The sequence below is a fragment of the Hermetia illucens genome, chromosome 1, assembly GCF_905115235.1.
Source record: "Hermetia illucens chromosome 1, iHerIll2.2.curated.20191125, whole genome shotgun sequence".
In the NCBI taxonomy this organism is placed as follows: domain Eukaryota; kingdom Metazoa; phylum Arthropoda; class Insecta; order Diptera; family Stratiomyidae; genus Hermetia; species Hermetia illucens.
The window spans coordinates 64,434,569-64,450,164 of NC_051849.1; the positions used below are offsets into that span (position 1 = coordinate 64,434,569).

Consider the following 15,596-nt stretch of genomic DNA (forward strand, 5'->3'; position numbering starts at 1 on the left):
CCTTATTAAGGCAGGCCTAGACCGGATATCGGTTGTTGCGCCGTTGATGATGATAATGATGATTTCAAAGGAAAACAGAGATTCAACAGCGCTCTTGGTTTATAAGCCTTATACAGTTAGCCTCTCGGACTGGTTTTGCTCCCGTAGTTTAGGCTTACGTCATCGCTTCACGAGGCGATACGGAAAGTAATCTCCGAGTAAGCGGAGCAGTCCATCAGGCAATTGCAAAGTTTCAAAAGGAAGGAAGGAAGATAGGGCCTTACTGTAGGAAGGGGTCGTGCGTGGTCAACCAGTCGTTCACGTATCTCTCCAGGATTTTGGAGCAAGGGGAGAAACGAGAAATGGGGCGGTAGTTCACAGCAAGAGAAGGGTCTTCGCTCTTGAGGGTAGGGATGATAAGGGCCTTTTTCCAGAGATGGGAAAGTAGCATTCTTATAGACTTTTGTTGTAGATTATACTCAGGGGGACGGAAATATGTTTTCTACAGTTAAGGAGAAAGAGGTTAGGAAGCCCATCGGGGCCAGGCACGACATTGGGGTCAAGATTACTAATGAGGAACTCAACCAAGGAAGGCGTGAGGAGAGAAATGGCCAGGGATTCGGAGTAGTCCGCAGTTAGGAGAGGAGTAGAGGGAGGGGGAGAAGTAGGTGCGGAGAAGGTCGCAGAATTGTTGTGGGGAGTTGCAGTGGAGTCAGCAAAACTCATAGATGGACGGAGAGCTTAAGTAGGATTACGAGAATTGTGAGCGTGAAATAATAATAATCGTTGGCGCAACAATCCATGTTGGATCAGGGCCTTGAAGTGTGTTAGAGCACTTCATTCAAGACCGTAACGGTGCACTAGGAGGCAATGTGGTCAGCATTGCGCTCGCCCGAGATTATTACCCTGATTTAACTCAGGTACTCATTCACAGCTGAGTCGACTGGTATCCAACGTCGAATCACGATACAAATTCCACTGCCACCAGTGAGATTTGAACCGCGACCTTCCGTACGACAGCCTTGTGCTCTAACCACTCAGCTATCCGGACACAGCGTGAAAACGAAATGGTTTTAAGTTCTCGCGGGCAAAGGCGGCTTCGACGTTCAATAAGTATCTTTTACACGCTTTTAAGAATCTCCGTCATGAGCCAAGTTGGGTACGAACGTAGGCAGACAGAAGAAGAAGAGGAGATCCGACAGAATATTGTAAAAGGTGTTTAGAGTTTCATCACACGATAAGTTGCTTAATATATGTACCCAGTTGAAAGACGATAAAGCTGAGTTCAGACCGTCAAAATTGGCTTTGCGGAAGTTGAACTTAGTGGATTTAGGCTTGGTTTTGGGTTTTGAACGAAGGAGCTCCACTTCAAATTCAACCGTGGGGTGGTGAGCGTCAGTTTTGACATACGAAGATGTGCATGGAAATAAAGAGAGGTTGCGGTCGAGGAGGTTGGAAAGGGAGAGATCGAGAGTGCGGCCCAAGGAGTTTTTGGTGGTATTGAAATTCAGGGCAGACCAAGTGTTCATAAAGGAAGAAAGGGAAAGGTTGTTGGAAGGAATTGGAAGGCTAGGATGATTATGCCAGTGGAGCATGGGGAGCTTAAAAGCTCTGCAAAGGAAGAAAGGGAGGGAATTCAGACAAACTATCAAACAATTCTTCATACATGTGAGAAGGTCAAGCACAGGGGACATATAGACAAGATACAATAAACGGGAGGAAGTTGGGCGGAGAGATATGAAGAGCCACACAGTCAAAAGAAAAACCAGAGGAGGGGAGTGTATCTTTTATTGCAATTAGGATCCCACCGTCGGTGGACTTACAAGATGCATCCCGGTCCCTGTCACTGTGGAAAGTAGAGTACCTTTCGGCGAGCTCGGAGTTTAATATGACATCTTCCAGCTAGGTTTCGGAGATACAGACGGAGATCGGAGATCTTACCGCTCGCAAAGAAATTTTTTTTATTTTCTTAACCAATAATTTTTTTCATGCAATTATCCTTATTTAAATTATTACAAGCAATTTGTAGCTTTCTAGCCCCTTTTGAATTTTTTGAAAATAGTTAGATATGTTATTCTCTTGCCGTTGATTGCCGTCCTGGCCTGGCTCGTGGCGCAAATGGTGGCGATTTGGTGAGAAGAAAGAAGAAACGACCTCACTCATACGATTGCCGACCATTACGAATGTGGAAGAATCATGGAACCAAATGAAAGACATGATCCACAAAGCGGCCTCTGCAACCCTCGGGGTCACCAAGCCGGGTAAGCGGTACATCAACCGAGATACTTGGCTATGGAATGATGATGTTCAAATGAAAGTCCGTGAAAAGAAATGCCTCTACCACAAATTTCTTGACGACAAAACGCCGGCTAATTGGCAAATTTATAAGAATGCCAACCGGGAAGCAAAAAAAGCGGTCGTTGTCACCCGAGCGAACCATTACAAAAATCTTTACGATAAACTGGACACCCTGGATGGCGCGATCTGTATCGACTTGCTAAAAGCCCTAACGAACGTACACAGGATATCGAACACTTTTGTTGCGTTAATGATAAGAACGGTACTTTGCTTACCAACCGTCGAGCCGCATCGGTGGCGAGAATACTTCGAGCAGATTTCAACTGAAGAATTTGTTGATCGTCCACTTCCACAATCATTGCCGACATTTGGACCAGTTCCACCTGTCAGCGCAATTGGTGCTCTGAGGTGGCGGGAAGGAAGACGGGGCGGCAACCCTGTCGGCTGAACCAAAACCAAGTGGCTGAGGATAACTTTCACGTGGTGGCATCGGGAACCGCTGTATCGCATTGGCTTGCCGGTCGTGATGCAGTAGGCGAATGCTCCAAGGCCTAATTAGGGCGATCAGACCCGAGTCTGCACGGGGACTCATCTGAAGTGGCTTCGGTCACGAAGCCTTACCGGGGGTATACTGGTACCATGGGAACCGGGAAAGCCCCTGGACTCTTATACTTCGGGAGAATTCCTGTCGTATATGAGTACAGCTCGGTTGTTTGCGGTTGGCCCCTTAGTGGGAGCTTCATGGGGGCTGTTGGTAATACTCAAGCGAGAAGAGACCTTCGGGCCTCGGCGTGGTGTTGCGTTTCAACGCGGGTGCCGTACTCCTTAGTTTGGTAGAGATTTAGGTAGGTCTTGCATCCACCAGTGTGAACGTTAAGCCATGTACTTGTATAGACTGGTACCGTTGTTGCTTGTCACAGCGGGGCTCTGATTGTGGTTCCAAAATCAATCTGTGTCTTAAGAAGACTGTAGGATTAAGTCTCCACGGCAGGTACCTACGTTAAAACTCAAGGACTTAACTGTCAGCGCAACTGAAGTTGAGGAGACAATAAAACGAATGAAATCGGGGAAAGCCACAGGACCTGACGACATCGCATCTGAGCTCTGGAAAGCGAAGGGTTGGGACCCAGTGAATTCTTTAATCGGGTTATTCAGGAAGGAAGAACACCAGCTGACTCGCAAGAAAGTACTACCGCTCCAATATGGAAAAAAAGGTAGTCCAGCAGAATGCTCAAATTACCGTCCGATTCGGTTACTTTGCCCATACCATGAAGATTTTTGCCAGACAGGTTTTAGGGATGTCGAATTGGTGGAGCTCGGCGCAAAACCGGGATATCTGGAGTTCCTTATTAAGGCAGGCCTAGACCGGATACCGGTTGTTGCGCCGTTGATGATGATGATGAAGATTTTTGAACGCATTCTTAACAACCGTATTCGCGAAACCGTTGAAATAACCGTGAATAAAGCCGGATTTGTCAAAAAGTGCGGAACTGCTGACGCAATACACGCTGCGCGGTTACTCATAGAGAAACACCGTGAGAAGCATCGCCCTCTTTACATTGCATTTCTGGATCTAGAGAAAGTGTTTGACCGTGTGCGACACGAACTCATCAGGTATGCTTACGACAACACTTAGTACCAGAAGAATTCGTGCGCTGGGTTCAATTGCCTTACCACGATCCGAAAAGTAAAATTCGAAGTATGGCGGGTGTATTAAAATCGCTTCGTGTCTCTGTTGGTGTTCATCAAGGAAGCGTCCTCTCACCACTCCTCTTTGTTCTTGCTATGGACGCCTCATGCAATACGGTCTCAGATTGAATCTAGACAAAACTGAATTTTTGACGACTGATCCCCTTGAAACAGGGACAGTCACTGTCAGCGGCAGTGATCTGCCCAGAACTGAGCGATTTAAATACCTCGGGTCAACGCTATCAGCTAATGGAGAACTGCGTTATGAAATTGCTTCAGGCATTAACGCAACCTGGATGAAGTGGCGTTCCACAACTGGTGTTCTTTGTGATTCTCAAATCGAAAATTTACCACAGTGTCGTCCGTCGGGTCGCTCTCTATGGTTCTGAGTGTTGGCCGACTACAAAAGACAGTGAACGACGTCTTGCGGTAATGGAGACGAAGATGCTAGATCACATCTGAAAAGAGGATATCCGCGATCGTTATGGGGTTGGACCGAACGTGGAAAAATTGCGATAGAGGCGTCTTCGATGGTATGGTCACGCAATTCGTGCTAACGAGAATTCACTTGCCAAGGTTGGTCTGAACATCGAATTCGATGGTAAACGATCAAAATGTAGGCCTAAACAACGGTGGCTTGATACGCCGGATGGGGATTTAAAAGCCTCAAGATTGCACCCAAATCAGGCATTCGATAGAGCCAAATGGCGTAACCGATCACGACGAGCCGACCCCGCTTGTAAACGGGACAAAGGCTGAAGAAAAAAGAGGAAGTTATTCTCTTTGCACGCTTGTATCTATCTACTGTGATGCTGCAATTATGTGCATTTAAATATAACCTCGAACACAACTGCAGGTGAGTTTGTCTGGAGTTTCAAAAAAGGCTTCGTTAATACTTGTTTCCGCCGTATCATCGGGTACTTTGGCCCGACACAATCTCCAGCGTAGTACTGGGCTGGCGTACGACGCAGGTACCGATAGTTGCATTGATTAAAAAATGACAGTAGTGGGTAGGTCACATTTTAGAAAGGAATGGCAACTCCATTGCAGATTATGCCATGCAATGAAATCTAGAGTACAGAGTGGCCAACGAGTGGATCACTCACGAAACACGTAACGCAAAACAATCGAGGAGAAGCCGGCCAATTCGCAATGATGGGACATAGGTGGGGTTGACGCGCAATGCTTCATTTAGTGCATTTAATTATACCATATATATGTATCCTCTGGTGTAGTCCTAACGGTGAGATTAAATGAGAAAACAGGGGGTTTGAAACAGAGTGTTCTTCAAACAGATAAGTTTCGGGTATATTCGCAAAAATCTAGAAAAGATGCAGAGAAGTGGCTGGTTATATGAGCCAAGGTGTTTATATAATATGATAGACCCCTTTGGACTGGGATCTAAGAATAAACTCGTAAAACGGATTCCCTACTTCACGTAAAAAACAACGAAATTTTTTTTAGCTCTCGATGCATCATCAGTGCATTAGATAGGAAGTCTCCTCTAGGCTGCGATCTTTTGCTTGTGATTGTTTCTGGAATGTACACATGCTCCTCGAAAATAGTGTCGGAGCTACGGCCCTCAACTTGAGCGAGAATTCGACCGGTATTATTTGTGTATTATGAATCTATTGATGGCCGATGGATTTTTATCGTGATTGGATATCGGATACCAGTCGACTCAGTTGTGATTGAGTACCAGAGTTAAATCATACATATTGCCTCTAACAGTATACCGTAGTGTAGCGTTACGGTCTTCAATGAAGAGCTCTAACACGCTTCAAGGCCCTGATCCAAATGGATTGTCGCACCAACGATTATTATTGTTATTATATGGAGAATACTCCTTTCTCTTTTACGGAATTGTCTTTTTACTCTGGAAAGCCTACAAGCCTACAAGTAGGCACAAATTCAATGTCTCACTTTGGGTCTACTGCAAGGCGGGCTCTCATGACCTAGGAATCGATTTCTGATAGAATCTTTACTGAGAGATCCCGATTTAGATTAAGCAGCATCACAATTGTGCAGCTCTACGTTCCAAAGGAGATATTCGTATTGAAAACAAGGACTCTTCAGGAGGAATTCAATGGACTTTTTTCTTCAAACAGCTTCACTACACTCAACTTTTAGACTGAAGGTAAACACAAACAAAACCAAGGTTCTCGAGCTCACTGGCCACCACTATCCTTCTATTAGCATTATTGAGCAGAACATCAAGCAGCGTTGAACAATTTGTATATCTAGATAGGGTTATGTCAACGGAGGAAATTGTTCGATGTATAAACTGCACTAAATCGGTTTTCAGTGGTTTTCCCAAAATTAGAAAATTCAACTATCTCAACACCAAAATCAAGTGGAAGTTGTTTCACACTAATGTTTTCTTTCTGCCCTGATATATGGGAAAACAATAATTGAATAATCTGGGTTGCAGGCCATTTTGAGTTAGGAAGCAATGGGGAGCAGGAACGCCGCTATATGGACCATAACTCTTTTGTGGAATAAGAAAGGGGTTCATGGCTACGACGATAACGAATGAAGAGGTACAATTGAGTGAGCTATACTTGATGGACTTACCGAGAATAAAATAGTCCATGGTATTCATGGAAAGATAGCAACTTAAGCGCTCACAAGATTCATAAAACCTAACCAAGAAGAGCCTTAGGGTTATAATTAGAATACTCACTGGCCATTTCCACTTAGGGAAGCTAGCGATTCTGTGCGGAGAGTGACGAAACCTCCATATATATTCTGAGACAATGTCTAGCACCAGAAGGCTAAGACATTTGAGGGAATACTTAAAACCAGGTGCCAGATTGAAACACCTAGGAGTATGGAACATCTTAATGTTCACTATACTGCACTATAATCACCTTAGGGGCACAGTAGTTGTTTTAGAACGTAGCATAACTTCCTCTGACAATTTTATATTTGACATGAAAAATGACGGTCACTGTAACAAATGAAGAACTTCGCCAGCGTACGGGTTAAATATCCAGGGACATGTTGAGAGAAGGTGGAAGAGATAGGGGATAGGCTAAACATTGTGGCAAGGCGACAGCTCCCTCTAACCCATGATGGTTCAGGATGGTTGATGCGCTATGCCTAAGGCAACCATTATCCAATCGACCGTCGTGATCACTATCATTATCATCATCAACTACGCGAAAACCGGTATGTGGTTTAGGCCTCCCTTAGTAAGGAACCCCAGACTTCCCGGTTTTGCGCCGAGCTTCATCAATTCGATATCCCTAAAAGTTGTCCGGCGTCCTGGCCTACGCCATCGTTTCATCTTAGGCAGGTTCAACCACTACTAATTTTTCTACCATAGATATTTTTCGCAGGATTCTCAGGTAGTAATCACTAAATAAGGAATTTAACCCCACTTCCTCTTAATAAGATCAAGTTGAAGGAGAATTTTCCGCAATACGGTTCGGGTTCGAATTATAATAGGTTGTAATCAGTTTCAAATAGAACGTTCAACTCAAGTGAATTTTTCTCGCTGTAGTGATTTTAGCTTTTGTAATGCGTGATTCTCGGGAACAGGGTTCAGCAGTACAATTTTGCTCAGCAAATAGTAACAACAATAAAGATTGCCGATGGTCAAAAAACCATCCTGAGTGGCCGGAGGTGACCAAGAGGGGAGAGCTATCCCAAACACCTAAAAAGATGATCGTGAAGGTCCACCATAAATATTGAAGCTAAATCGAAGCGCTCCATTGACACGTGCTTGCACGCTTCTGTGTTAGCTGGGCTCGGGAATGTTACGGGATCCTTTGAGCACTTCGATCCCACAAGTCTCATTATACTAAAATTAACATGCCTTTTCCGGCACGTAAGTCCGCACCGGGTCCTGGAAATATAACGGAATAAACAACACGATGAAATTAATCAAAACAAGTCGGGAAACCAGAAGCTGGAAGCATCAGGTATGAAAGGTTACTGACAAGTCCTAAATTTGCATAAAAACGGCAACTTAGACCTATTATAACTTAATAGTGCAATTTCAATCAAACTTGGTGGGATCATGCTCTATGTTATAATCTAGATTGTTGCAAAATATCGTGTTCTAGGACGAACTTAACGGAGATTTTGCAGTCAATTACTAAAAATTATATTGATATGGTTGATGATTGATTTTATTAACTTTATTTGAACAGATATCGGTATGGGGGATATTTCGAGGCCTAGGAACCATATAGTGACAGCCTCTTGATTTTTTTTTCAGAATTTTTGGATTGGGTAGTTTTTGAAAAGAAAGGATCACTTTCGACTCCCTGTACTCTCCTATTTTCCAACATAATCCCTAAGACCGGATTAAGAAAAAATGTACACCACCCTTTTGGATGTATGGGGACACCTGAACACAATACACAAAACCTTAGAAAAGGACGGACCTAAGTACCGCGATCGAAAAGGAGGATCCACGACGGTCAATATACCTGCCTCAGATGTATTATGTGGCGTGGCCTTTGAGGTTCCCACCCTACCTTTACATTCTCAGTCCAGTCCCAGTTACCGGACAGGATCCGTGAATTTTGGAATAATGGCACGTGAGGGATCGAAGTGCTCAAAGAACCCCACCACATTCCTGAATCTGGCTGGCACAGAGGCGTGCAAGTATGTAGTAGTAGCCGACGGAGCGCTTCGATGCAGCTTCAATATTTGCTGGCGGATCATCACGGTCAATCTCGCCATGTTGTTGGGTTTTTGGGATAGCTCTCCCCTCTTGACCATCTCTTTAAACTTTTATTTAAATAAAGTCTCCGTTTTGGGGTCCTGAAAAACATTCGGCCTTGAGGAAATCGCATCTTTTCCTTCTCCTTCGGACGGGTCAAAAAGAATATTAATAATATTCGCTGGTTTGACAAATCAATTGAATCTAAGCGCCTTGAAGCGTGTTAGAGCACTTCATTCAAGGTCGCAACGGTGTACTACTCTGTAGGAGGCAAAGTGGTCGCATTGGGCGTTTCTGCCATTAGTAAGATATGAACGCGCTACGACAACCTAGTGTTGTAACGAAACTATCCAGACATACAAAAAATAGCACACGATAAAATGAGATCATGCACATAGCGATGAAATCTATGACCGGTACCATAACCGTCCTGTTGTGGACAAAATTCGGCCCAAAAGGTTGCGGTGGGCGGGTCACTTAATCCGTACGGATGAGGCAATCTCTACGGTAGGAAAAGAAGAAGTGGCAGACACTGCCTCAGATGGAGCGATGGCGTAAGTCAAGACGCTAGGAGTTCCTAATTAAGGCAGACCTAGCGCGAATATCGGTTGTTGTTGTTGTTGTCGATGATGATGATGTACATGTGGCCAAAGCTGTCATAACATTATATATTTTTTAACTTTAGAAAATGTAGATTGTCGCTCAGACGCGTTCCTAAAGAAAAAAATTCAGCAACTCCTCGTAAAACAACAACTAAAAATCGAAACGATTGTTTAGAAGGAAAGGGGAAAAGAGAATGAACGAAAAATTATTCCATTATTTAATTTCAAGTTGGACCCATACATTTTACAGCGAGCCCAAATTTTCCCTCTCTCACCATGGTTGGAGCACACAAGTGCTTAGCGAAATGACATCATCTGCTTGGGGGAGAGGGGATGGGCTTCCGTCTCTGGGAGAATTGCGTTTAAAGTGCAGGAGTATGGGTCCTTGTAGGAAGACACTTTAAAGAATGAGCCCTCAAACGAGGTATACTTCAGCAGGACCTCGCACCAGTCAAGCATATCCTGAAACTCGGCAATATTCCATTATTTTCATAATTTTGACTGCTAGATAGTTGTTTCTGACCTGGATCTTTGCATCAGAGTTCCTAGTGGCAGTCATATAGTATCAAAAACTGTTAATAGAATAGTCAAAAGCCATCAATATAAACCCTTCCGGGACAAGTGAGAAATATTCCCAACATTCCGGCGTGCTCGAAATATTGGGAAGGTGAACGTAGGCAGATTTGTCGAAACTGAATGGAAGAGCTTCCTCTAAAGGCTTCTGCTCAATTATGAACACCTGAAGTTACTAACAGTCCACCAAAAGGGTAAGATGAAGGGCGTAATGGACCTGAAAGTTTTCTCAAGAGGCCTCAGAGTGGATACTTTAACGAAGTGAAATTGATTTTGAAAGTGGAGTCTTCTCTCCAGTTCGTAATCTCTCCCTATGATTCTAGTTGCCGACTTACGTAAGAATAACCATCAATTTTGGAAAATTCCAGTGAACACGAAATCGCAAAGTGAAGAAAAATGTGAACTAAGGGAATGTCAAGACGCGGTGAGAGATCTTCACCTCGTAATCAACCGAGGAAAAGAGTTCTGTTGGCATCAACTAATTGTTAACATGAATAAGACTGCTGGGAGACTAAAGAATAAGCTGATTATGTAAATCATAATTTGTGAAGTTTGGCGAAGCTACGACTATTTTCGTCTTCGGTCAATAGTACGGGCTATTTTCTAAGAGCTGATAATACCCGGAACGTGGATGCCGAAACACATGTTCGTCTTTATTGAGGTCATCCTGCCATCCCATGAATGTTATGCCTAATGGCAAGAACTGTGCCACACATTTCTATACCGACTAGTATATGTAAGCACATACCAACGGCCAGTTCTATGGAGAGGCGAAAGAGAGAATAGTCCTTATTCTATGTAAATGTGTAATATTCAAAACTAGCACAGAACAGTTGGAAAGGGGTGAAAACTTCTTGAAGGGTCCTGATAAGTTTTTAAGGTGCTGTTAAGCAGAATCTAGCACTATATCAGGCATATAATCTTACAACAACCAGACTCGTATGCATGTGTAGATGCGAGACATGCTTGTGAAATTTTGAGTTCGTAGAAGTAGTTTTCCAGTCAAATAATTTTGAATCCTAGTTCAATAAAATTATTTAATTCGTTGTCTGAATAAATTTGTAAATGTAGCCAACACAGACACAATAATCCATTCAATAATTCTCAAATTTTCTATTCTTAAGCCCATTTCCTTTATTGTCATCCTTCCTAAGACGACAAAAGCCGAAAAACAAGAAAATCTGCCAACAGATGATTGTGTCAAAATTAACCTTCCTCCTTTATGTTTAGCATCACAATAAGATTACACACATTGGCTGTCATCATTTTTTATAGAAAAATGCGACTTCATAAAAGACACACATCCAACACCTTCAAACATCATAAAAGAGAGAATCCTTAAAAGCCATAAAACCCGTCATTCTCGTGGGTGACGTTTGCCTGCTGGAAGCATGATGACAGCGGTAGCATTGATATATAAGAGATTGCATTTGGAGATAACTTTGCAAGCATCATATTATGATGTCTAAATATGGGAAGTGTGGAAAAAAATGCGGAATTTCGCCCCAAGGTACGGTTTGTTACCAAAATGTCAGCACTGTAGGTATACACACCATGATGGGTACGTTTGCACACGTAGCGTTGCCAGTAAAGGGAGTTCTAGGACCGTCATCAACAACAACAATGACGGAAGTAACAAAATCAATTTTATCAGACTGATACCAGCAGTTTTTTGTGGTCGGAAGGATTTTTTTTTTGCGTGCGAAAAATAGAAAAGCAACACAGTGGAAGAGTCCTTGTTGATTGCACTTGTTGACGAAATTCTTGGCTAGACGCATTTTTTGTGAAACCTGGGTGGAAACTCTTCTTGGGATTTTCGTCAACTATTTTGGTAGGTATGGAAAAGTGAGAATAATTTGAATAATCAGAAGAATGGAATTTTCATCTGAGTTTCGGAGTATTCTGAGTTCGATCGTCAAAGAGGGTGCCAAGTCCGTTTGAGAGAGGAGTCAGTATAGTCTGAATGTCCCTCTAATAACAGGCGTCTCAAGGAGTATATGAGGCCTTATCAATAGCATTCGCTATTAATCTACAGTATCTTTATGCCGCTGATATAGTGACTCCCTTGTGGGGTGGGGATTAAGAATTCATTAAAAGTATTGTCTGCTTGGCGTAAAAAGCGACTAAAAGGAGCAAAAATTTGTGTGGTAGCAAACAGAATCTTACTTGTTATAGAAACGTTATCCAAACATCGGGTAAGGACGCACTTACCGAGAACGACACTTGGCTACTATGGGCACCATGGGAGCACTCCTTTCCTTCTTATGGCAGACAAATTCGGTGATGGATTAGCACTTCCAGTAACCGCAAGGCGCGCCCATTTCCATGTCAATTTCAAACAGGATACTGAATGCGGGATTCGGATCCAGAATTAGGGAAATTTCAATAGTAGCGTTACACACCAAGGAGGTATTCTATTGAACAAAATGTCACTCAATGTTGAGATGATGCACATTCCCTAACAGAAGTTTTACCTTCTGGTGAAATAGTGAACTGTCTAATTTGGGTTCACTTCGCTATAAAGTCGAACAATTGTCTAGAAGGTGACAAGTAAAACTTGGTAGGGAAGTCTTTAGATGGTTGTGATAGGCTTGACCAAAAACAAGGCAAGAAATCAAGTGAATCATCAGTTAGCGATTATCATCTCAGCAGAGGTAGATTTATGATTGCCAAAAGTGGCTTGAAAGATAATAATAGTATCCACATTAATCAGACAAAATGTACTAGATATGGGGGAACGAAACCTTGGGGCCGAAAAGAAGTTTTGCAGAAAATCCATTACAAAAGAGATATCCCCAGTATTACGGAAATGACAGATGCTTATACTAATACCTAAAGCTGGTAATCCTTCAGATAAGTCATCCTTTTTATTGACCCATAAATTTTCCAAAACACGCTGTAAGCTATTCAGGTTGGCCATCTGATTTCCATAAAGTGATCTCATTATTGAAATTAAATTGGTTGGCGAGTTAGTTGAAAAAGTGGGAATATGAAAAAGTATGAAATTCTCACTATTTCAATCAAATTGGGAAGTCCCTAGCGACGGTTGAAATTCACAGTTAACTTGTTATTTTTCGCGATAGTTGAGTTTGCTTTTAACTTTGATGATGGACTCAATCTCTCAGGGCTCTATGCTGCACCCACTATTGTGAAACATCACATATAACAATACATCGACCCTTTAATAAGCTACGGTATTAGATAACGTCAAATATACTATGAGCTATAGTTACAAAATATTTGAGGATGAAAATTGCAGTCATCATCACAAAATGCTATAAGGGAAATGAAGCTTTTGTTAATATTGAAAATAACATCGTTCCTTCTTAAGTTGGCTAATATGTTGGAGTTAGCTCCTGTAGTGCACTGGTTATATTGTGTATCCTAAGCGGAAGTGATCCCGAACGCAGGAAATATGTAATTTTTTGTCACCCAGGGTTGAGGGGATGAGCGCAGAAGCCGATTTACATCAGGCCCGGAATTTCCCCGTGGTTCCGGAATAGAATAACTAAAGAATCATAAAGCTCCCCGTATATTTTTCACCCCGGCCCAAAATTTTGCGGGCCCCAACCAGCACCAAAAGCCTAGATAATATAACAAAAGTGATATCACTTCAGAGTGTAACACATAGGTTACCAAACGGCACTTAATATCACCGCATCATGTAATGTACGTACCACTCTGACATCGCACTACAAGACCTCACTAAACATCACTCAGTAATACTGAAATGTTTCGTTCAATACATCACACCAATGGCAACTATCGGTGGCAAATCTGTTGGTGTTATAATTCCCTGTTTTCACGGCTAGCTTCGGCCTCGGAAAATGATTTAGAGTTTGTGTGCGACAACTTTGAACCATGTGGATCCTATGCAACGTTGAGCAATGTAATAGAAGATACATATACATAAATACTTCTAAGTGATAAGTAATACTCGTTTGCAAGACTCATGATTCGTTGATATTTGAAATCTTCATTTTTCAGTCATACCTACTTGGCGCTGCTGAATATTTTGCGTTATGAATTTGATAATGTGATAAATTCAGGATAAATAATACTCTTGTGATAAGTGATATTTTGTATTATCGGCTGCTGAGTATAATATCTGATGTTGGTGATATAACATCTCATGTGCGATAAGGGCAAGAAGACTACATATAGTAGATTTGCCTCGCGGCGTATTGCTTGAAATTGTATAGTGGAGAAAAGCGTCGGACATGTTCGACCTTCTTCTTCCTGACTTTCATACCAATGTTTAGTGTCAAATTAACAATTTAGCTATCAATCGACAAGGAAAATGCTATCCACGGCTCAAACTACTTTCAAAATTAATATTCTTAAGATGGCTGGCTTGAGAGACAGTGGATAGCTTCCAAGATCGATGATTTCCTGTACCTAACATCTGTACGTCCTTCCTGTAAATCAACATTAAAAAATCGTTCCAGATAGATTTCCTATTTATTATACGAAATGGCTAGAATTCACAACATCCTTGTAAGTAAATAAGTAAAATAAATTTCAAGTCCAAAGATTTATTCCAAGAACTCGTAAATCACGATCCAAAAATGTGCTTCTCTTTTGACAACTCTAGTCATCTAATTTTTTAAGAAACTAAGATTTTCATCTTCCAGGAAGAATCCCTGAGAACTTCATACAAAAAAATATCTGGGGATGTAGTATTGGATTCATTTCTTGGTAAAAGGGATTCTAAGAATCTACCATTTCTACCCATCTAAGACAGGGAAATATTTGAACATGACATTCAATGTAGAGCTGTGCAATGGATGAAAGACCGAACTTAGGAAATGGAAAGGTGGAATCGGATATTGTTACGAGTGTCACTCATTGAGATAAATCTGAGAAATTCTTTCAAATTCCTAAGGGATTGCTGGGACTTTTCGCTACTCCGGTGTGAATTAATAAGAAGATTAGATATAAGATTCGTTAATAAATGAGGCCATATTCAAAGTTTATTAATTAGAATTACTTGGAAGTGAAATTAATCCCTTCACTGATTATTCGTACTCCATGGGAAAATTTAATTGAAATACGTGTACGATAACCGTAGTAATGCTAACATCATTAATTTGACTAATTGACATTTCCACTGAATAATTAGAAAAGAGCAGCAGAAAAGAACATTGCAGGATAAACTGTTAACTGAACGAATGAAGATAGGCTGCGAATCCTACCATTAGCACCAGATGCAAACGTTTCAGGCCCTATTCAAATAGAAGCGAATAGTGCAGATTGCGAAATAGGAATATCTTTAGTTCGCAGCTCCACGGCACTAAGCTGTGATCGGATACATAAAGACTGATGCCATATTTCGTCACCATCCTCCCTTTTTCAACACAGTTAAATAATTGGGGTACACCGCTTTTAAGCCGCTTATATTTGATGCTTACTTTTGTATACAGTGCACTAACATAAGGGCGAAGTTAGTGAAACAAAACAAAGCTTCTTCTGCCCCATCCCAAGCCAATTAAATAAATGGGAGTGCCAATCAGTATAAGAAGAAAAGTTTTGCAAGTCCTAAGGCGACTAGAGGAATCTTATATTATATCAAACGTCTTTCCTAGAAAGTCATTGATTGCTACCTTTTGTTTGAGTTTCTCGCTCTCTTTTGGGATTATTTCAGTGAAGACTTGAAAGTTGAACATGAATATTTCAAACCTGGTACCAGACGAGTGATTGTTTGCAATAATCAGCTGGTGAAACTAGCACAATAGAAATGGATTATCTTTTCTTGGTGTTTGAAAACTTTTTAAGGAATT

At 41.8% G+C, this 15,596-nt stretch overlaps 1 protein-coding gene across 4 annotated transcripts in view; it reads right to left on the bottom strand.

Annotated features, from left to right (window-relative positions):
• Window positions 1-15,596, bottom strand: part of LOC119652307 — a 710,323-nt gene that overhangs the window by 207,233 nt on the left and 487,494 nt on the right. The gene's annotated exons all lie outside the window — the stretch shown is intronic.